The 22,033-nt window shown below is 36.4% G+C and overlaps 2 long non-coding RNA genes across 2 annotated transcripts in view; one reads left to right on the forward strand and one right to left on the reverse strand.

Moving 5' to 3' along the window:
- The window catches only part of LOC138128523 (uncharacterized), a 129,825-nt gene that overhangs the window by 98,266 nt on the left and 9,526 nt on the right, over nucleotides 1-22,033 (forward strand). The window lies entirely within an intron of this gene.
- Nucleotides 9,207-11,614, reverse strand: LOC138128738 (uncharacterized). The gene is made up of 2 exons (XR_011158889.1): nucleotides 10,109-11,614; nucleotides 9,207-10,050 (listed from the first exon to the last, which is right to left on the reverse strand). It is a non-coding gene; the product is annotated as an uncharacterized lncRNA (long non-coding RNA).

Here is a 22,033-nt window from a genome sequence, read left to right on the forward strand (position 1 = left end):
TCATACAACTTAACCTGAATAAATCACGCACTGCAACAAACAATCTCCTGGCGCACATGTTGGAAAAAAACGTCGCCATGGCGCTCATCCAAGAGCCCTATGTCTGGCGCCACAAAGAGGGTTATAAAATACCCCTATTGCAAGGTCTGAGGGTAGCGGCGGTCGCAGCAGAAAAATTCAGGGCTGCCATTATCTACAATGACAAACTTGTGACACCGCTCTTTGTCCCTCAAATCTCCGCCGAAAACATTGCCGTCGTAACAATGCAGCTTGGTAAAACCGAAATGGCCATTGCGAGCGTCTACCTGCCACCATCTGGCGACATCAGGTCGGAATTCCCGGCCCTACAAAGAGTCATAAATGCGACCGTACGCCTTCGGCTCATTGTCGGCGGCGACTTCAATACACGGTCAACCAGATGGTTCGACACCAGAGACGACACCCGGTCCCCGCTGCTTCAGGAATTTTTTGACCTAAATGACTTAGATGTCGCAAACCAACCCGGCAACGCCGCCACATTCCACTCTGCCAACGGACAAAGTCACATAGACCTAACGGTCACAAACCCAACAGCTACACCCCACATAAACAACTGGAAGGTCACGGAGACCCTCGTTGTATCTGACCACAATGCCATAACTTTCTCACTTTTCGGCAACCAGGACACGACCTCGTCTCAAGTAAAAGAGACAAAATATGTAATCGATTACAAACAGCTTTCCCCTGAATACGTATCCGAAAAGATGGAAACCTGGAACAACGATTTCGACGCAAGCTTTCCAGAGTTAGACACCACGGCTGCGGTCGACCGGGCCGTCGACTTTATTTACACAGGTGTGCGAGAGTGTGCAGCCGCGAAGACCTTTAGGCGCAGGTACCGTGCACATCGACCGGACTGGTGGACAGATGCTGTCGAGCGATTCCGAAAAATCTACCTGAGCAAGAAATCGCTACTCTACAAGAATCGCCACCCCGAATACGCCAACCACCTCTACACGGAAATGGTGGCAGCCCGGGAACGCTTCAAGACTAAATTGACGGAAGCGCGACAGAAGAGCTGGACCCGTTTCGTCCAAAAGGATCTGGCAGGAAATCCATGGGGGGTCGCCTACCGGCTGGCCGCGGAGAAATTTCACAAGACTGGGGTCCTAAGCTGCTTCACACGGGAAGACAATTCACCGACATTAACGCCCCACAATACGCTAGAATTTCTCATACACAAACTTCTCCCGGACGACGACTCTTCCGCAAACACCAGGGCTCAGGATGAATTTAGTCGAGATTTCAGAGCCATAAATGCCCTACCGCACCAAGCCGAGCCGTTTACTGCCGAGGATCTCGACCGCATCGTGGCTGATCTAAGGCCGGGCAAGGCCCCAGGTGTGGACCAGCTACCGGTAGGACTCATCAAATTACTACACCCATGGACGGGTCGCTCACTACTCCGAATTTTTAATGCGTGCTGGAGGCTTGGGTACTTTCCGGCTGCCTGGAAGGAAGGAAAGCTGGTCATTTTGCTCAAAGACCCTACCGGCGACGCTGGCAGCGTGAAGAACTACCGACCAATAACGTTGCTACCAGCATACGCAAAAATATTAGAAAAACTTCTCAAAGACATGTTGACACGAACGGTCTCGCCTCTGCACTCTCGACATCAGTTTGGATTCACATCGGGCCGTTCCACCACCGATGCCCTTCAAACAGCTGTCACTGAGGGCAACCGGAAATATACACTCTCTATTTTTATCGACATCCGAGGCGCCTTCGACAACGTCTGGTGGCCGGGGCTATTTCAGGTCCTCAGACATAAGCGAATCCCATATGAATTTCTGGCCCTGCTAAAGAGCTACCTGAGCGACCGCACCGTTACTTTGACACAGGGAAGCGTCTCGGTTCACAAGCTCATTACGAAAGGATGCCCCCAAGGCTCGGTTTTGGGCCCGACACTGTGGAATTTCATGCTTGACCCCCCCCTCATCGATTCCGAGTGGCCCGAGGGCATAAAGGTGGTAGCTTACGCTGATGACCTGGCGATCATCGTCACCAGTGACTCCAGGCAAACACTAATCAACACAGCCCAATCGGCATTAGATCGTGTAGCAGAATGGGCCCACGAAAACAAGCTGCGAGTGTCGGAGGACAAAACTGTGTGGATGGTGCACAAGTCTCCGCCACGTGTACATCACAGAGACATAAAACTACGATTATACGGGAAACCGATCAAAAATGTACAAAACCAGCGCTACCTGGGAATAATAATAGACCCAAAACTAAATTTCGAAGCAAATGCCACCCATTCAGTTCGGAAAGCACGTCACATAACTCAGGGACTTCGCCGCCGCGCCGCTCGACACTGGGGGCAGACCGCACCATCGACGCTACGGACAATTTACAACGGAGCGATCCTTCCCATTTTAACATACGCGTCACCGCTCTGGATAAGTGCCATCAACCGTGTTAAAGTGAAAAGACAATACTTGTCCCTATATGGAACTTTCGCCCGCCTCCTGACAAAAAGTTATGTGTCGGTCTCCACAGATACCGCCGGTGTTCTCGCAGGACTCCTCCCCACAGACCTGGCGATTGATCGTGCTAACACACTCCGAGCTCTGAGAAGGGGTCGGAGCTCTCTGTTTCAGCCAGGTATGACTGACTCTACCGCCCATGCAGCTCCGAGCGGAGGACATCTGGCAGGCTCGTTGGGACGAATCCAACAAAGGACGGACTACGCATGCCTTCCTCCCATCAGTCTCCACAGATGTACAAACGGTTCCGGCCACAGGTCATCAAAGAACACAAGTTCTAACGGGTCACGGCAACTTTCGATGCCATCTTTACCGCATCGGGAAAGAAGATTGCGATGGCTGCGAAGAATGTCCCGACGCCCCCGACGACCCCAATCATCGTATTATAGAGTGCCCGAAATATCTCGGGGCACAGGAACTTGTACACGAGGAGACAAGACTTTGGCCTCCGCCATTGACGGAGATTCCCTTCTTGCAAAATGAGGAAATTTTTAATATGCTCGCGTCAGTAATTCCGTAAATCCTCTCAACAGATGACGTCACTCACTGCTCTCCCAAGCGCCAATCCGGAAGTGCAGCCTCCACTGGACGGAACCAGCAACAGCAATGGACTCAGGAACAAAATTTGTGGTTATTTTGCAAATTGTACATAGTAAATAAGAAATAGAAAAAAAAATCTTAAATTGTAAACTGATATGCCGAGACCTGTACCATGTGCCCAATTTGGCACACTGTTGCGTGAATAAACGTGCCCTCGGGCACCTTTTTTTTTTAGGTCGCATCTTTGTCCATTGTTTTTGTACAGTGTCGATTTGGTCGTATGAGTCCGGTGATGTATAAATTGAAATTGGTGTCATTTCTCAACATTGCAAAAGCTTGCCTACGTTCCTTGCTATGCAATGGATAATTGAATATACCTATTACTTCGTTTTTATCATTATGTCGTCTTTTCAAATGTCGCATGAAATTTTTGGTCGCGATATCTTCAGCACAAAATTTGCAATGAATAAGTTTTTCATCAGACCGTTTTTTTTTCTGTAAAAATATTTATAAAAAAACAAAAAAAAAGTCATTTACGTTTACCTGTAATCTGTCTGACAAAGGTTCCGTAAGTGGAGCGGAATCATTTAAATTTATTGTTTTTTGTGGCCATAGAAGTAAATTATAAATAGATACAGGAAAAAATTAATTTTCATTAAAATTCATACCTTAGAACTAAAATTGCGACTATTTATTTTGTTGGGTTTTGTAATACTTTTTTTACTTGTTTGGTCTTTTTTAGGGTTATTCAAAAATTCTTTTTTTAAAGTGTTTTCTTTTTTACCATTCTGAAAAAAATATTTATTGATTGTTTATTTTTTAAGATCAGCCTTAGAGACTTACAGAAGATCCTTGAATGATAACATCTGATAAAATGTTAATTTGTTTTAAATTATTCTTTCTAGTATTCTTTTTTACTGAATAATCATATTTGTCACTGGACTCAGGTGACAGACTTCTGTGTTCAAATGAGTCGTAATCTTTTACAATCAGTTCAGGCACAAGAGGCACATCCAAAGAACTTAGGTCGTCACTATCAGGAAAATAAAGTTTATCTTGATCCGAGTCATCTGTCTCTGACGGCGAGATATAACTGCAATTACTTTCAGGGTAATTTACCTCTACTTTATTAAAATCATTTTCAATAATCCAATTCTACAAAGAAAATGTATTTACTACTAACAAGGAGATGACCATAGATGTAACTCAGAGAAATGAATGAAATGGAGTTTAGAATGTAAATTTGGACTCGACATTATATGATGTAATAGTCATTTTTATGCATGGGTCTTCCGTCTTCGTAAAAGAGAAAATCCATATTACATTGTTTATACTAGCCTTACCCACGCTTGACTCTACTGTCGGTATCTATTAGGTTTATGTTCTGGGCCCAAGTAATATTTTATAGATACTGCAGAACATAAACCTGATAGCTCTAGGTATTGACAATTTACAAACGCAGGTAAAGTCCTGGTCAAGAAATAGTCAATTCTGACTTAAATTGTAAATCATTTTACAATAGGACAGCAAAGCGCCTTATAACAACCATAAATAATTTCTAATTTTATTGCTCCTTTGTCGTGCAGTGCCGACTCAAGGGAGGGCAAGCATCAGGTATATTTAGCAACCCCTACTTAGAGAAAGTCTACCTAAAGCATTTGTTTAAGAAATTTTGTCTTCTCGATTGATTTTCGTACACTACGAATAGAAATATTTTGAATTCCCCACAATAAAAAGAGTGTATTTTTCAACTTATAACCTGTGTTTAAATATGTGGCGTCCTTTTGGAGAGAACTACGAGGAGGAGGAGATGGTCGACGTTGAAACAATTTTTGATAATAACGAGGAAAATGAAGGTAAAAAAATATAGATAAGGGTGTATATTTTAATGCCAAATTATAACAGGGGTACCTGTAATTTTTACAGCAGGACTGAAAAAGAAACATAACTCTAACGATGCTAAAGAAATTATAAGAAATGTCTACAAACATTTATTAGAATCGGGATGTAAAGCTGTCGGTAAAGACCGATTAACGGGAGTCAACGAAACCACGGTTTCAAAAATTTGGAACCGAAACCCGGAAAATTTGGAAAGGAAAAAAAGGTAATCAAAAGATAGCAATTATTCTGCAGCTGAATTGGATGCAGTTAGGGATATCATATATCAAGTAATTCCGAAATTATTATTTAGGAAAGTGAGTGTGAGAACACAGCAAAAAGCAATATTTACCTGATGTTTGTCCTTTCTTGAGTCGGCACTGCACAACAAAGGGGCAATAAAATTTGAGGGTATAATGGAATAATTTATGGTAGTTATAAGATGGTTGGCTGTCCTATTGTAAAATGATTTACAATTTAAGTCAAAATTGACTATTTCTTGAGGAGGACTTTATCAACAATGCAATTTTTTGTCTTGGATTTTCTCTTCAACGCGGACCCCTGAAAAACAAGCGTTACATCACGTAATGCCGAGTACAACCCTTCATTTTAAACTTCATTTAATTTATTTTTGTGAGTTACATATTTGCTCATCTCCTTTGTAGATAAAGACTATAATTAACTTTGCAACTCATTGTAAACTTACAGAAGTTTTTTTAATGTTTTCATAACTATTAGGGTTAAACACAGGGTCTTGTTCAATGGAGACAAAACATTCAGCCTTTTTGTCTTTGTTAAATTTGAGATTCGACTCAGATTTGTTCTTATAATCACAAAATTCCGGATCTTCTTTGGACTGAAGCTCGTTGTCATCTGAATTATGTCCTGATGTAAAAAAAATAGAAAATAGTAGATGTATCTAGCAAAATTCTACATTTCAATGCATGTTTGGAGTGGCCTTATAGTTATTTATGCAACGAGTTTCTGTGTAAATTGGGCTTTTCTAATTGCCTGACGGACAAGATTGAAACACGAGCGTAGCGAGGGTATTAAGGCCTCGAGGGCAATTAGAAAAGCCCAATTTGCACAAAAACGAGTTGCATACAAAATGTTATTGTTTGAAACGACGTCCCTGAAGCTTCCAAATCTTTTAATTTTTAATGGTTTCGCATTTGATTTTGACAGTTTTGACAAATTTTTCAAGACCTGTCAGAAATGTAACTTTGAATGTGTTGTCTAGGGCAACGGTTGGTTATCTACTATTTTTTGCTTTGGGGCAATTAAGAGGCAGTTTACAAAGGAGAAAAATGAGAATTTGTGACAGTTGAAAACAATAAAAGTTTTTACTGAAAATTTTAAAGTGTTGGTAGTTATCACGTCATTCTATTTATTTTAAGGAAAACATTTCTAAATTTTAGTTCTTTAATAGCCGTTTTAACCGTCTAAAATTTAAGAAGTGCTTAAAACCTTGGTTAAAATTATTAACATCGTGACAACAATAATTGTTTTTAATTTGTTTAAAAATCGAGACAGACGGTCATAAGAAGTTTCTAATTTTACGTACGAAAAGTGTCTATTTTAATGCAAAAAACCTGTATCGAAACTGGTCACTCTTCTGAATACATCAGTAATTTGGGAATTCCCAGAAATGTAGCAGGGTAACTAACCTTAATTATTTAAAGTTAACCCTAAATAGAACCCAACTTACCTGTGTCAAGTGCCATCTGCACCAAGATATTTCCTCTACTGGCCATCGTTGTTTCAATTATTATCACATTATTACAGATATCACAGAATTGCACAGCTCTGGTACGTTTTAACTGATTAACTGCTAACAACGTTGCCAAATTTCGGAAGTGTCAACGTATGGTATGCGTAGTGGAAGTGACCAAGTCGTTTCTGTAGAATCGATGGTGGCGCCAACGGCATATATGTGAACTAAGTGCCAAACTGACAAGGTATAAACATGACGAAGTCACTTCCACACATTTTTTCGGATCTGGTACCCCCGCGTCCTCTAATGCCCAAATATGCAAAAAATACGGCGAAACGTTGTCACTTCCGATTTCGGAAGTCACAACGTAATTTTGGAAGTGACAACGAATGTTACGTACCTATTTTGGAAGTGACATGATACACTTCATATGTATATAAACAGTTACTCTTGCAGCTCTGCACTGAGGTCAGTCAGGTCACAACACAACGTTAAAATTGACAAGTGACGCACATTTGATTGTTTTTCGCTCGCTCCGCTAAAAAACTCGACTCCCTTGATTTTAGCTTGCCGTGTCGTGCTGTGAACGATTTTAGCTTTTGCTGCGAACGATTTTACCGTGTCGCATGAAACTAATTCACTGCCCGGGAATAAAATGTATGTGGCGCGCCTAAAGAAGTTTTCACTTCAAAAATAAATAAACAGGTTCCCGAAACCGACTGGGCGAATTCAGTAGCAGAGTGATTTAATGCAACGTTGATGTGACGGCTAGCGCAATAGTTATTAGGATAACTAGTCCAGAAAATGATATTCTGCGAGTGTGAGTGGTATATTGCGTAGCCAAGGCACAAAATTTTTCATGCCGACAAATTTAAATCATTTTTAAAAAGTAAAAAATTATTATTAATTAATTCAACCAAAGTAGCTTCTATATCAAACTTTGTTGACATTTAAGAATTAATGCTGCCAGCCCATTCTCTAGCGAATTTTTAACCAAGGTCACTTTTGTAAGTACTAGGCCGAGAATTTAACGTTCCCGGCGGATTTTGAATCATGCAAAACCGTCGATAACGGCCGGCGGCATGAAAAAATTTTGTAAGTTAAGGCGGCGAGCGAAAATACAAAGGTTGGTATATTGGAATCAACAAAGGTTCGTATATTGCAAATCGCCCTGGTTACTACAATTACCGCTGTAATGCATGGTAACTAAAGAAAATCAAAGATTCTTATTCGTTTATAAAGTAATGAATGATATATACTCTATTCTTTATCTTGGTGAGTGGTCTTAGGGAAATTTTTAGCCGTCAAGTTGAATTTAGGGATTTTTGAAAGTTCTCTAGGAAAAATGCGTTGGTAGTTGTTAAAAAATATTCAAATATTACAATAATTTACTTACAGAGACGCCGCAAAGTCTTTCTATTTATTATTTTCCAGGTTAAATTGCTCATGATCATGATTCACACGCACCGGCACCCAGACATAACCTCAAAGGTATCATTTTCACATTGCATCGTTTTCTAAAATTTTAATAATTTACTTGGGAATTTCAAAATGTTCTAGGCCGGCCACACACTTTCCGGTCAAATTAGGTCCGGTTTATGGTTTAAGAATCCATTTAATTTCTCAAACCCAAACTTCTTTGCAATATTGCCCGGCAATAGTAGTAGTAATTAAATACCACAATTGCACTGACTATTCCATTCACCTGTCATTTGTTAAAAATAAAAACACAATTTTACACATTTGTTACCATGGTTTCAAAAAATTGGACCGAATATTCCCACTCGTGGAAATTGTATCGGTAATACCACTAGTGATCGCAGCGAATATTTTTAACAAATGAATGCAGCCTTGAGAATTGCTTCCAAATGGACTTACGTGTGTTTTTTGTGTTGTTGGAAACATTTTCTTCGATTTCTGCGTTAATTTCTTCTTCCGATTTGCTACCAAATTGCCAAAGTTGGTTCATGGAATAGTCTTCCGAATACAACTCGTAGTCCAAATTATGTAGACTATTTTTCAAACTGGTTTCACTTATTCAATTGTGCTTGGTAATCTCACTCGTGCAGCACGTACTCGTGGATTCATTCCCAAGCACAATTGATAATTCGTGACCAGTTTGAAAAATAATCGACATAATTTGGACTACTCGTGGTGTTATATATGAAAATCGCACGACAATAGCCAATAGAAAAACAGAATTCGGTGTCGTTTCTATAACAAAAATTTCTTGGAAATTTTTTGCACCTAGCTAACCCAACATGAAATTAATAAGTGGAAATTTTTTCAGCAAATCAAAATCATTTATTTATTAAAAATCCAAGAAATTTTGTTGTTGTCTTGGTTATGGCTCGTGAACTAATTTTTCTATTGGTCTTTAATGAGTGTCGTACGATTTAAAAATTTATAATTTAAGAAGCATAATGTCCGTGTCGTTCTGATTTTCTTACCGAATATGCCCTCGTGCATTGATTAATATCCGGAAATAATCAATGCACTAGGGATATTATAAGTGAAAATTTTTAATTGTATTAAATAAAATACATGGATTTTAGTTCTTACATTTTATTTAGATTAAAGAAAATTAAATGAACGGAAAAACACTACCTATATGTATAGAACAAAACAGTACACCAGCAATGATGACGAATTTAATTCGGATGTAATAGTAAATAATAATTTCCATTAATCGAGTAAATATAATTCCACATGCTAATTATGATTGTCGATATAAGAATAAGAATCAACACAATTTTGAAAACTAGTTATGTAGCTTTCACCTTTACCTTCATTATTGGAAACATATTGGTCCCCACAACTCGTGATCCTGCCCACCAAAAGTTGTAGTCTACTTATGTCAGCTGTAGCGGTGTACTCAATCCTGATTATTAGGTCAGTAATGATACTGCTAATACTAGATATAACATTATTCAAACAGGTAGTATCACTTTTTCCACACACAACAATTTGCTTCTCAAAATCATAGATGGATTTTAATGAATTGTTAGCCAATTGGCTGCTCGCGGAATAAATGTCTTGTATTGGAGAGTACATTTGTTGGTCAACACAATCTATTAGACCTTCTACATTTTCCGGCCCTAAATTTTTAATTAAATTTTCAAAATTATCAACACATACACTTATGTCAACTCCTGCTTGTTCCGCCGATTGTACAATTGCTTCATACTGAGACACATATTCATCGCTTTTTGTTGTTATTACTTCTGAACCATTTGCTCTCGTTGTAATAATTGCATAATCTATTACTTGTGAAGCATTTGCATATATACCAAAAGCGTTTGTAAGACCTGTGCTTGTAGCTTCCCTTAATTGATTGAGGGCTGCTTGAGCATCATCGATCGCGTCTAATGGAGTAATCGCAGTCCTGCCACGCTACATTAATAAGTATATGAAATTAAAAATTATTTCAAAAATGTTAAATTACGCTTACCTGAACTGTCACCAATACCCCAAATATAAATATAAAAATGTTCTTAAACATTGTCTCGTTTTCAGATATTGGAGTAATGAATATGTTGAAGTGATTTTATATTTATACAAGTGATTGATAAGTAATCTCCAATCTATTCAATGAGCTTTGATTGATCGATTATAGAATATTATTTGCGAAATATGATTATGATCGGTATTATTCACGAAATTGTTTACGACATAAGCTATAGATGTGTACTGTAATTGTCCAAGTGAGTATTTTCACCTTCAAAATTTTAGAAAAAAGCGTAGACAAATTCGCCAATTATGAAATTTCAAAATAATTATGATATACATATACCGGATGTCCACTCCCAAAGTCGAATACAGACAATTAACATTGTGCATTCAATTTATAGGTATTATGCCATTATTTCAATACATCAAAATAAAAATAAAAAAAATTGTTTCACAGTCTAGGACTGGTTTACAAATCTATGAGGGGCATGATGACCAACTCAATAGACCGGGACCAATGGCTTAACGTGACTTCCGAATCATGAGATACAATATAGCCTTCAGAATATAGCCTTCTTTTTTTTTAATTTCGCCCTGGATCGGAATCGACCCTCGTGTTATTAAAGAATTAATAATCTAGGATTAATAACTGAAGGGAAAACAATTGAACACATCATTTCTTCTTGCACCGTTTTGGCTCAAAGCGAATATAAGAAACGTCATGATATATTCGCTAAAATTATACACATGAATTTAGCTGTTAAATTCAATTTATTAAAGAATACACATAACATTATAGTTATACACCAGAAAGTTGTTTGGAAAATGACAATTATAAATTATATTTTGATCGAACAGTTTTAACTGACATTCATATTAAGCATAACAGACCAGACATTATTATTTTAAATAAAGAACAAAAGCAAACATATCTTTTAGATATAGCTGTTCCAAATTCACATAATATAACACAGACATATAACACAAAAATCAAAAATTAATTAGCTATTTATGCACCAAGGGCGTTACAACGATGATTACGCCCGGAGAACGATGAATCCAGCTCGAGGGCTTTAGCCCGAGAGATGGATATCGTTCGATGGGCGTAATCATTCGGTGACGCCGTGGTGCATACAAGATTTTATTTTTCACTATACGTGTTCTTTAAAAAAAAAAAAAATTGGCATCTTTGCAATTATGAATTGATGAGGGTGTTATTAATTCATTACGCCCGCTTATTCTTATTACGCCCTGTTTTATTCCCCGGTTGTTATGGACATGTTTACGTATTTCGTATCCTAGGAGTTATCATGCAATTATACTAAAGTGAAAAATAAAAATATTTAGAGCTCTCCGTTGCTATGAGAAATCTTTGGTGTTTAGAAAAAAATTCGATTTTACCACTTATAATTTCGGCAACGGGAATAATACCGCAATCTCTTTTGAAAAATTTAAAAATTTTGGATTTAGGTAACACATTGGTAGTTGAAATTCAAAAAGGTATATTATTATACTCATGTCATATCGTGAGGAAGTTCCTTAACATTGACACAGAACATAACAAAACACAACAAAGTCAAAATTTGGAGGCGAGACGCCGGTAATTATGTTGATAAGGACTGCACTATTACTTGATAGTAATATCCGTAATAGTGTATGTACTCCGGCAAAATTGCCCTGCCGCCGGGTGGTGGAGGGTAAAGAAATAATAATAATATTAAAGTGATTAACAGTTTAAGCAGTTTTTATTATAAATTCTTAAAAAAAAAACTAAACAAAGATTAAAAAAATTACAACAAATATTCAAATAACCCCCCGTTTTGAAATAAGGAATGCACCAATCTGTTATAAAAAGCATTTCTTACACCAACCGCATCTCAGTAATTAACGCGCACTCGGTAGTTATTGCTTCTGTTAAAGAATTAATTTCTGGGTGGCGTCTTTTGTAAATTTTGCTTTTAAAGTGGGCCCCAAAAGAAAATGTCGCAATCAGGAGATCTTGCTGGCCAGTTTATAACACCACCTCTACCAATCCAACAATTTGCAAAGGAATCATTTAAAAAAATTCTAACATCTAAACCGAAATGTCTGAGACAGCCATCAGATTTCCTGATTTATTCTTGCAATGCAGGTTCTACCTTAGTTAGTAATAAATTTAAAGAAGTTGCTGAATTTAAATTTCCCTCTATTTCAAATGGACCAATAATATTGTTATTAAAAATCCCGGCCCATATATTAAATTTTTGAGGATACTCTAACTCTAGGATTTTCCTGAGCCCAATATCGCGTATTTTGAACATTTGGTTCGTTATTTAGTGTAAAAATGCATTCGTCTGTGAAGCCAATTGCCAACAGAAAGCGACGATCATTGTTAGCACGTTCCTGCATTTCATAACAGAGTGTACTCCTACTTTCTTCGTCAACAGCAACAATCTCTTGATGACACTGTGCCTTGTAGGGATGATATTTGTACTTCGTGAGGATATTACATAACCGCGATTTACATAAACTTAGTTCAAGAGAAATTTGTCTTAAGCTGTATGTTGGGTCCAAATTTACCATCGCCAAAACACGTTCTTCTGTGCAAAATAACTACACAACTTTAAAAATCACCCTGTATATACATATAGAGGTATACACAGGATGATGAATAATAGGTGTCTTTATTTATTTATTCAAATCGGATAAAAAAATAAGCAAGATCAGCAACAAAGTATTTGCGGCAGTCACCCGGTATATAACATAAAATGAATCATTGGATCACCTGTTTAAAGGATATTGATTATTATGATTGATTATTGATTAATAAATTGTCAGGAAAAATATTTCTGATATACTTACAATAGTTGTATTAAAACATATAGGGCCAGTTTATAGAAAGAGAATTAAATATTTAATTCGAATTAAATTTTAATGCGCAATTAACCCATGAATCCGAAACTTCGATTGGTTCAATCTGATCACGTGTTCAGTTAATCTCAATTTCCCTCATGTAAACTGGCCCTTAGACGAATTAATTTTTCCCTAAGATTGTGACATTTGAGATTTACGAGTACTACTTTAATTTTAGATATTATCAAGAATATTAATAACATAATTAGGTACATAACATTTCTGTTTTATAATACAAAAATTTCCGATAATATTGGGGAATCTGGAAAAGTGCCCCGAATGCTTGCAGCGTTTCCACGTTGAATGGCAAGGGAAATCCTCTCGAAAAGGAATTTCTTTGATTTTGAATCGCCTGATTCCGCGATAAGTCGGTTTCCAATGACATTAATGAAATCGATGGCTTCTTTGCACCAAGGGCGTAAGGTGTCAAATGCTAAGGGCCGGTTGTACCAAATTACACTGAACTTCGGTTCAATTGAACTACAGTTTATTACTGAACCGGGTTTATTTAATAGACGCGTTGTACATCTCTTGTTCACAGTAAGATCACTTGAGCGACCGTTTTCGTCAAAATTAGTTATGTTGGTAGAATCAGACCCAGGTTACTCGCGTAAAACAGTTTTTGTAATACCTGGTTGTTAAAGGTGGCTTTCCGGATTGTTTGTCACCATGTAAACAACCTGATAACGGCCGGAGTCCGTTAAGGGTGTCCGTTATGAGCGGGAGCGGCCGTTATGAATGACTAAATAACTATAGCAACGCAGATCTAAATTTTATTTTTCAACTTTTTTACAATTAGTACAATAATTAATGTTTAATATTATGGGACACACCTTGAATTAATCGAAATCCGTATGTCACTAGCAGATGTAGACGAGATCGAAGATTATGCTTCAGAATTTTAACACCAACACAAGCGCGATTTTGCAGGGAATAACGATGACCTCACTTGCTCTGCTGCCATCCGGACATCGGGAATATCTTGATCGCGGTTTTTTATCGGAACAATTTAATTGATGAGTACAAATACATTTTGATCAGTAACTATTTGTAATAATATTTACTAAATAATTAAGTAATAAATCTGAATGCACAGTAAAATATTTAGAGGCAAGTTAAAAATATATATTCCAAGTTAAAATACTGAATGATCAGTAAAATATTGTTTGGACAGTGGTAAAACATTTTGATCTACGAAATTTTAAATCTGATTCAATGAATTTGCGTTTGTTAAGTATTAAATTTAATTTGTGGCACAGAATATTGAAGAACACAAGTAAAAAAACAATTGCTCAGTGTACAATTTACTTGATTCTTAAAATTGTGTCAATTAGGTACGATTCGAGAAAAACAACATAACCTATAAATTTGACCGCGCAATAGTCTGCAAGTGTCTTGTGTTATGGTGAAATAAATTGCATAAGTTTACAAGGTAAATTGAGGTATTTATAAATATTTTTTCACAGTCATATTCTGCAGGCGTTCAGGATGAACAATAGTCTAGTTGCGGAGTACGAAACGTCGGAATCATCCTCTGAGGAAGGACGTCATCACGAATCATCGCCAAAGAGGAGAGTTATAGGAAATTGGATAAAGATTGGAGTTTTTTCTGGATCGGATGAGGCTGAAAAATTTATAAAAGATAAAAAAATATGGGGATTTCATTATAAAAATAAAACAGAAGAAGGAATAAAGAGATACTTCAGGTGCAATCAAGTTAAACTTCGTGGACAACAATGTTCTGCAAAAATATATCTTCAGTATGATTCGACATCGCATGAAGTGCATTTATTCAAGACTAAATCAGAACACAATCATGACTCTATTGAAACAAAAGGCGTTCTTGGAATTGACCCTTCTCTAAAGTTGGAAATCCAAAAACTTTTTGACCTAAAGTTAAAGCCAAAGGCTATTTTAATAGAATTGTCCAAGAATAGTGATATCAGGAAGCTTCCCTCAAAAAGACAATTAGATAATTACTTGCATCAGTTGCGAGAATCCAAATATGGCCCGTCACAAATAAGTGTTGGAGAATTGGAAGCATGGCTACTGAAAAACTCAGTTATTCCAGAAGACTTGCATATCCCTTTCGTCGCACAATACGAATTAGAGACTGAGGAAGAGGAAAGCATTTTTCGATTTTTCATAACAAGTAGATATTTGATGAGTATTTGTGCCAACAGTTACAAAATTCATGCTGATGCAACCTACAAACTCTTGTGGCAAGGTTTTCCAGTTCTAATAGTGGGTACTACCGATATGGATAAACATTTTCACCCTTTTGGTCTTTCTGTTTGTACTAATGAGAAGAAGGAGGATTTCAAGTTTCTCTTTAGAGCGTTAGTTGCCACATCAAAGAAATTATTTGAAAAAAAATTTGAACCTAACGTGTTGATATGTGATGCTGCAAAAAGTATTCAGAATGCTTTCATAGAGATTTTCGGAACTGATAAGTTGATAATCATGTGCTGGGCGCATATGAGGAAAAATGTTCAGAAACGTGTAGAGCGTGATGTGGAGAAAAAAAACCGTTCCCTAATTCTGAGTGATATTAACACTCTTCAACTTTCTTCATCTCCAGAGATATTCGAAAAAGCTGTTGAACTTTTAAAAAAAAAATGGAATACGGAGCAAGCTTTTTTGAATTATTTTGAAAGAGAGTGGCTGTCTGATAATAGCAATTGGTACGAAGGTGTAATGAAACATGTACCAAGTACTAATAACGCCTTAGAAGCGTTTAATAAAGTTATAAAAGACACTCATACCCTTCGGGAACGCCTTTCATTAAACCATTTTCTATCGGTTGCTCTTGAAAGTGTTCAACAATGGTCGAACGACTATAAAACTGAGTTGAAAAAATTTTCGAAAATACCAACAATTACATTGTCCCTGTGGACATCTGCCTATCAGTGGACTAAAAAGAATAAACCAGTTCTCATTGTCTCCCAACAGGAGAGTCAAATTAGTTACAAAATTCCAGCAGGGGATTCAACCGAAGAACCAGGAGAATTAAATGACATTTGCGCAGAAAATTGGGTGGAATTTGAAGAGTTTAAAAATAAGGCATTTTCATCCTGGATAACTACCATGTCAACTTCTCCAGATGAGTGGATTAAGGGAAACTGTAATTGTCCAGCTTTTTTTAAAAATATGATATGTAAACATATTATTGGCATAGCCATTAGACTTAAATATGTCAAACCACCACCAGAAGCGCGAAATATAAGTATTCAAGGGAAACGTAAAAGAGGGCGTCCTTCTAAGGCAAAAAAAGCTCTTATTGTGCAGTAGTAATATACATAAACTTTAAGCTATAGGTACTTAAGAAAATGTTTTTTTTAATTTTTAAGTTTGAAAATTATTTTTTCATTGTTTATTTTATCGTTTAATTTTCAAGTAAATTCTACCATAATGTTGTCCTGATTTTATTTATTTGAAATTCCTCTTGTCGAGATTAGTACAGAACCTGCCTCACAATCTATGCTGTATTGCCGTGCTGCCGTACATTTTCTGTAGGTATATTATCAGTCAGCTCTGCCATTGGCTCTGCCCTCAGACCATTTATCGTTATTTATATTTCAATTTCACTATTATACTTAATCATATTGAATCAAAATACTTATCATAAATTATTATGAAACTTAAGTTTTTTTAAGAATCGAAATGCAATTAATTATTGAACAAAATATCTGATCAAATAGTATTTCTACATATCATTTTTTTTTAAATCAGTCAAAGATTAATTTTTATCCGGACAGAACATACTGATCAAACTGAATTTTCTACTTGAAAAATGTTTATTTTTTTACTTGTCAACTGAATAATGTTACTGATCAAATAAACATAAGCCGTTTTTTATTGCTTTCAGTTTCAGTCGTTTATTTTCAACGGAAAGTTGTGTTGAACAAATCTGACAAACAGCAGCAAATGTAGACAAGATCGAAGATGATGCTTCACAATTTTAAGACTAACACAAGCGCGATTTTGCAGGCAATAACGATACTTCACTTCCGGACATCGGGCATATCTTGATTGCGATTTTTTATTGATTTCATTCATTTATTTTCAACGGAAAGTTAAGCGTTGAACAAATCTGACAAACAACATTGAAACAATTTTTTTTCACAAACAACGGTTGACATGACGACGTCCTCCGCACACTTAATCATTCGGTTTTTTCTATGGCGTCGAAAAAAATGTATTTCAAAAAGATAATTGTGAACGAATCATAGAGATATTACAAAAACTATTGTACAATACACGTCCGTTAGGGCCTTTACAGCCTCGCCAGTATTATTCGACTCGCTCTGCGAGCTCGTCTCACAAAATCTCTGGCTCGGCAGTAAAGGCTATCCTTACGGACTTCTACTGTAAAATACTATTAAATTTGTCATTGCCGACAACTGTGAAATTTATCTGTGAATGTGTTTTATGTCGATTTTTCACAATGAGTACTAATAAAAGGTCCACCATTTTTCTACCATTGAAAAAACATTTACTGGGCTTGGTATTTAAATTTAAAGATAAAATAGAAAATAAAAAAACAGATACAGATGCAAATCAATTGAAGAAGGATGCATGGAAAGCAATTGAACAGGAATTTAATATTGTAGGGTTTGAAAATTATCGAAGTGCTTTGATTCTTAAAAGAAAATATGAAAATCTAAAAAAAGAACAAAGTGAAAATTTGCAGACGAGAAAAAGTACACTTTGGGCACAGGAGGAGAACCGGCCAAAAAAACAAAGAGTGCTATTACAGATACTGAAGAAATAATCAAAGAAATAATTGGAGACCAATTAACAGGACGCACTTCCAAATATGACAGCGATACGGTAGGTAGGTACTCAGTGTCTATCTAAAGTTTGAGGTCTTCTTTTACGATATTTATTTTGGCTTCCAGAAGAAGTTCTATTGCTAATCTATCGTCCGAGATTGATGCAACACTTCCATTACTTCAAGAATATGAAGCAGTAAACGACAGAACAGATTGTCATGATCAGGATGATATAGGAAAATCATCGTCGACACAACGTAAAAGAATATTACCGAACACGTTTACTTCATTATTTATCACTTTTTTATATACTGTAGAGTCCGATTCCATACACCATAAAAATTATTTGAGCAATAATTCAGAAGTTGCTGGTGACTGGAGATCGTATTCTGCAGATAAATTGAGAACACCAAAATCTGCTCCACTAAAACGAAAGGTAACTAAGGATGGATCTTGGATCTTTAAGCAAAAGACTCTGCAACTGGGCTCAAAGTAAATCTGAAATGGAAGATTTAAGAAGAACACATATCATCAATGAGCAGGAAATTCGCTTAAAGCACATGCAAGAAATACATGCACTTACAATTGTACAGATGAAAGAGAAACATGAGCTTTATGTAGAAGAATGCAAACTGAAAATGAAAATTCTTGAGGCAGAGCATTTAAATAAAATAAAAACTTCAACGCAGAACGCAGGTTATTCAAACCCCACAAATTGTCCATAGTTAATTTTGTTATTAAATTTCGTTCATAAATACAATTGCCTAATATTTAAACATTTGTTAGTTTATTTAATTAATATTATTAATCGCTAGCTATCATTATTCATCAGTACTCAAGTGTAGAAAAATAATGAATGAATATATTTCTAACTTCATTATTTCGGTTGTCATTGAAGTTATTGTTTTCCACAAGATTTTCGTTTACATTTTCGGTTAAAGCTATGGCCGCTTCTATTTCTTCATTTGTTTCGGGAGCCTCGGTGTCGTTTAGCATGCAAGCAATATTATGTAATATTGCTGATGCTATCACAAGAGGTTCTACTTTCTCAATCGACAGGCGTATTCCTAAAGCCAGTACAGGAAATCGTCTTTTAAGAACCCCGAAACATCTCTCTATGGGATTTCTAGTTCTTGTTTGAGCTTCATTAAATAACTGCTGTTCTGGCGTTGTCTGGTTTAGTAAAGGTGTTATTAAATATGGTTTAATACCATATCCTCCATCACCTACTAGTAAATCGTTTCCAAAATCAACATTTTCAAAGCGATGCCTTAACCGTGAATTCTTAAAAATATTACAGTCATGGGCTGACCCAGGCCAACGACAGACTAAATCCAGAATTTTTAAATTAGCATCACATATACCTTGCACATTAAACGAAAAATAACCCTTCCGGTTACGATATATTTCGGCATCATTGCCTCCTGGGGATTGGATTTTAACGTGTGTACAATCCACAGCTCCCACGCATCTAGGAAATTTGCTAATGTTAAAAAAACTTTGTTTAATTTTATTTTTTGCTTGTTCGTTATCCGGCATATTTATAAATTCTGCACGGCGTCTTGCTATTGCGTTAATGACATTGGGAATCGCTCGGCTTACTGTGGCTTTATCAACGCCATTACTGTCTCCGATTAGTCGCCAAATATCGAAGTGTTATAAACACCATGTCTGACTGTGAAAGGGCGTGATTTTTATCCGTTTTTGAGGAAATTTCATCATGAATTTCCTCAATGATAAATCTTACCACATCTTTGGGTAGTCTAAATCGATTTCTAAAATCGCAGTCATTCCATTTATCAAAATTATTTGGGCGTACCCTGAAAGTTTGAGCCAATCTTGGATTTCTAATCTAATCTAAAATGAAATGTTATATTGACGTTATTTTTCTATACGACATGTTTACGATTTCAACAAGCTCTAGAAAATCTTCATCTTCATCATATTCTGGTATCCACTCCATGTTATTACTTTAACGTATAAATTGTGACCTATCAAATAAATGTCAAAATGATACTGATCCATCCTTGATCGATAGATATCAGTCGATCACTGAAAACCAAGTTCAATGCTTAGACAACCCTCAGTCACCGTTCGTACAACAAAATGATCTAACTTTAATCTAGACTGGGAGATAAACTGAAGATAAACCAATTTGGTACAACCGGCCCTAAACCTTTAACCACGTAGTTTGACGAAATGATTGAACTATATTTGCTATGTTTGCGTTTGCAAGCCATTTCAGTGGCAAAACCTGAGGCTTCAGATGATTTCAATACGTAACTGTCTGCAAGTGTATCTACAACAGTAACGTCCCAAACCAAAGGTTGACCTTTAATCCACGGTACTAAAGTCATCCCATCTGGGCGTTTTCCGTCATCGCGAGACAGTCCGTTTGGTTCTAAAGTTGAATTCACATGAATAGAAGTTAAAGACCGGTTGATAATGGAATTAATTTCAGTGTGTCTTGAAAATCTACCACTGCTTTTGAAACAACTTAGACCGTGGGTGCCAATTTCGTCAATTTTCGCATTGCATTTCTAAATATGAGGTGTACAAAGATTACAACCCAATCTTAAACCAATACAAACTTGGAAGGAAGTGTTATCTAAAAGAGTACCAATATTAGGAGAAGATATTGCATGTAGCCAAGATCCTGATTCTCTGCATTGCAAAGCCTTAAAACGAGCCAAGTCTCTAGGTGAATTAAAGATTAAGTCATTGGCAATTATTCCTTTGATATTAATATTATTTCAATTCTTCTGAAATTGTGGGATTGTTGGTATTTCGTTCTCATTTTCTACACCCCAGACTGCTAAAGCTTCATCATAATGGTGAATATTAAGCTCATTATCCTTTGAATTTAGTAATAAAGAAACAAGCTTTTTAACCCCATTAATTGAAGATAGGAAAGCAGGGAGGCAAATATCGGAAATGCGACGAATTCCCAGACCACCAAATCTAATCGGTAAAGTGGACTGACGCCATTGTAAATCAGTTAAACGGAAATTATCACTTATAATATCCCAAGTGCATTGATTATTTCCGGAAATCTTATCAAAAATCTTTTAAAGTAAATAAATATTTTTCTATTAAATTCAGATATCTACAAGTGCACATCAATTGTTAATTTTGATAATATTTTATTTATTTCCCAATAACAAATAGTTTTAAAAATCAACAATATTTTAATTACAGTTTCAAAACAAATAATAAATGTCCTAACTTCAATCAAATGAAATACATATTCAATTTTATGAAATTTAAATAATAGCTTAAAAATGTTCCTTTCCGACTTATCGTTTCCTTTTTACACTGACGATTGAAGATGGAGTAATAACATAGCGAATACGAGTATATCGTTATATCGAATGTTCAATTGAAAAAATGGTAGTGCACTAATTACGGTTAATTGAGGAATTTTCTGGAACTAGCTGAACACAACGATCAAATCGCGTGTTAAATGTTGAAGAGCAAATTTTAAACGCAACGGGAGAGAATCCAGGATTAAGTACCAGAAAATTAATGTATCACAATGGGTTGTATCTAGGACCTTGCATGAACAGCTACTTTATCCTTATCATGTACAAGGAGTTCAAGGATTAAGTCCTACAGACTATCCAGTGCGTCGTCATTTTTGTAGATGTTTTTTACAAAAAAGCGCAGATGATCGTGATTTTCTTGCTAGAGTGTTAAAGTTTCTCCAGCGAGAGATTGGTGACATAAAAATCACTAAATTCTACGTAGAGAAAGTAGTACCTAGCACACGTAAAATTTGAAATATATCCTTCAAGCAGTAACATTTTTGTCCTCAAATTATGCTCTAAATAATGTATTTTACTGCATTTTGTGCATGTGTGGGCCCAAGAAAATCCTCATGCGGTGCGACAATCAAATTCCCAGCAGTGATTTTCCATCAACATTTGGGCAGAAATTTTTGATAATTTTCTAATTGGCTCTCATGAGCTGCCTGCCCGATTGACTGGCGCTTTTTATTATCATTTTCTTCACGATGACCTGCCTCTACTGTTAGATAACGCATTGGACAATATGCCATTAAATCGAGAGCTGTGGTTTTTAAATGCACCTCCACATTACAGCCGGCAGGTTAGAGACTTTTTGAAAAGGACATTATTATTATTATCATTTGGACAAGTTGACCAACAAGATGTCCCAATTACAGGTCAACCAAGTAAAAGACAAAGCAAAAACAAAAAAGAAGCAAAACGATCAAACCACCAAATAGTCATACAGAACTA

The sequence above is a fragment of the Tenebrio molitor genome, chromosome 4 (assembly GCF_963966145.1).
Source record: "Tenebrio molitor chromosome 4, icTenMoli1.1, whole genome shotgun sequence".
NCBI lineage: Eukaryota > Metazoa > Arthropoda > Insecta > Coleoptera > Tenebrionidae > Tenebrio > Tenebrio molitor.